Source organism: Nematostella vectensis, chromosome 14 (assembly GCF_932526225.1).
Source record: "Nematostella vectensis chromosome 14, jaNemVect1.1, whole genome shotgun sequence".
Taxonomy (NCBI): domain Eukaryota; kingdom Metazoa; phylum Cnidaria; class Anthozoa; order Actiniaria; family Edwardsiidae; genus Nematostella; species Nematostella vectensis.
Genome location: NC_064047.1, coordinates 14,847,621 through 14,850,120, shown reverse-complemented (window position 1 = coordinate 14,850,120; position 2,500 = coordinate 14,847,621). Strand labels below are relative to the sequence as shown.

The window sequence follows — 2,500 nt, the reverse complement described above, 5'->3', positions numbered from 1 at the left end:
CGCCATTACTAGGGGAATCCTTGTTAGTTTCTTTTCCTCCGCTTATTAATATGCTTAAATTCAGCGGGTAGCCTTGCCTGATCTGAGGTCAACGTGAAAAATGACATCTGTCATTTGCTTTGCCGAGAGGCTCCGCTATCCGCGATCTATCCGCACACAGCAAGGACTCGCAAAAGAATTGGACTTTTGGCCTTCCCGGGCACGCGGTAGAATTGTCGCGACATGGATCCCACATATGCTTTTGAAGGGACGCGGTGTGCAACCACCACGACACCTCAACACAACTCTGTCCCTAATCTGGGATTAGAAGAGAGAGTTCTCTTTTTGGAAACCGACACTCAGACAGACATGCTCCTGGGAAAACCCAAGAGCGCCATTTGCGTTCAAAGATTCGATGATTCACTGAATTCTGCAATTCACACTACTTATCGCACCTGGCTGCGTTCTTCATCGATGCACGAGCCAAGAGATTCACCGTTAAAAGTTGTTCTCTTTTTTTTCGCTTGTTTCTCCTAACCTTCCTCCTAGGGGGGAGGAGGAGATAAGTGGTTTAGTTGTCATACAGGTGTAGTTTTTTCACCAAAAAATGCAGGGGCTGCTTCTTTTTTAAAGAAACACGATAGCAATAGGAACTATCGGTTCTATTGAAGCTATTTAACGCCACCAACCGGGCGACCCCCAACGGTTAGATACAATGTTCACGGAGTAATCCAAAAGCACTGATGCTTTTTTTGGATGAGATAGATCGGTAATGATCCTTCCGCAGGTTCACCTACGGAAACCTTGTTACGACTTTTACTTCCTCAGTGACACACCTTGCGGCGGACCGACCGTGCCGTCCCGAAATCCAACTACGAGCTTTTTAACTGCAACAACTTTAATATACGCTATTGGAGCTGGAATTACCGCGGCTGCTGGCACCAGACTTGCCCTCCAATGGACCCTCGTTAAAGGATTTAAGTTGTACTCATTCCAATTACAAGACTTAGAAAAGCCCTGTATTGTTATTTCTTGTCACTACCTCCCTGAGTCAGGATTGGGTAATTTGCGCGCCTGCTGCCTTCCTTGGATGTGGTAGCCGTTTCTCAGGCTCCCTCTCCGGAATCGAACCCTAATTCTCCGTCACCCGTTGTAACCATGGTAAGCCAACACCTTACCATCGACAGTTGATAGGGCAGAAATTTGAATGAAACATCGCCGGCGCGAGGCCCTGCGATTCGAACAGTTACTATGAATCACCAAATGACCGGGCAGAACCCGCATTGGTTTTGAATCTAATAAATACATCCCTTCCAGAAGTCGGGACTTTTCGCATGTATTAGCTCTAGAATTACCACGGTTATCCAAGTAGTAAAGGTACAATCAAATAAACGATAACTGATTTAATGAGCCATTCGCAGTTTCACAGTACAAGTGCTTATACTTAGACATGCATGGCTTAATCTTTGAGACAAGCATATGACTACTGGCAGGATCAACCAGATAGCTACACGGCGGATGGTCCACACGGGCCAACCTGCAAAGCAACGGGCACAAGTCGCTTTCCTAGTGACTTTTCTTTTAACAATCTCCAGCAGAATCGCTTGGGCCGACGACGCATTGTCGCGCAACCTTCCGCGATCTTTCTCTTTGCCACGTCTTTCAAAGGTGAACCTCGAGCTGCGGCAAAATGCTCCCTGAACAGGCTCCTCACGTCCTGAACCGAAGGCACTCGACACACAACCATCAATGAGACCTTTGCTTACGCACGCCTCTCGCGTTTCGACACGGTGCTTATCCATCGGACAGCTCCGAACACAACCACGATTTTCCTTTCGAAAAGTGCCATGGCTCTTTCTGAATCGGGCCAGCACTGCAAATTCATGGTCGCCTATTGCCGCCATGCCTTTCCTTTGCCTTTCTCAAGCACACACACCCCCACATACACTCTTAGTTTTCTCGGCCAAGAAGTGCAACAGGGGCACTTTGTCGAAAAATTGGAGTGGACCTTACAGTCCTGATCGAGTTGGCAAAAGGCGAGTGCCAAACTCGAGAGTATGGCCAAAAGGTATGGTATGGTTTGAGTCCTCTCGGGATACCGATCACGATGAGCTAATTTTTTTCCCCATATACTCAAAGTTTGGCACTCGCCTTTTTTCCACACCTTGGAGGACTAGAAGTTCCGGGTTGGCTCTAAAAAAAAATGCAAGTCAGCGCAGATAGGCGTATATCCCAATCCTAATAGAATTTTTGGAAGAAACCCTAGCCCTAGTAGCCCTAGTGTCCTTTAGGACTAGGGATGGGGTTAGGGCTTGGGTTGGGGTAAGGACTAGGGTTGGGGTTAGGGTTAGAGCTAGGGTTGGAGTTAGGGTTAGCCTAGCGCCAACCCTTACCCTAGCACGATGGCACACACAGGCTTAGGGCTAGTTGACACGGCTTGAGCTCTACGGTACGATACAAGTGGGCGCACATAGGCGTATATCGGAATGCGCTGAAAAAAAAAACGAACAAATCGTAGAAC

The 2,500-nt window shown here is 47.8% G+C and overlaps 2 non-coding genes and 1 pseudogene across 2 annotated transcripts in view; all 3 read right to left on the bottom strand.

The window, feature by feature from the left end:
* LOC125559963 overlaps window positions 1–91 on the bottom strand; it is a 3,605-nt gene extending 3,514 nt beyond the window's left edge. The window contains exon 1 of the ribosomal RNA XR_007306629.1: window positions 1–91. This exon is cut by the window's left edge and continues 3,514 nt beyond it. This is a non-coding gene — a ribosomal RNA (large subunit ribosomal RNA).
* Window positions 92–332: 241 nt separating this feature from the next.
* Window positions 333–486, bottom strand: LOC125559984. Its single transcript, XR_007306650.1, has one exon. It is a non-coding gene; the product is annotated as a 5.8S ribosomal RNA (ribosomal RNA).
* Window positions 487–2,486: 2,000 nt separating this feature from the next.
* Window positions 2,487–2,500, bottom strand: part of LOC116609377 — an 8,094-nt pseudogene continuing 8,080 nt past the window's right edge.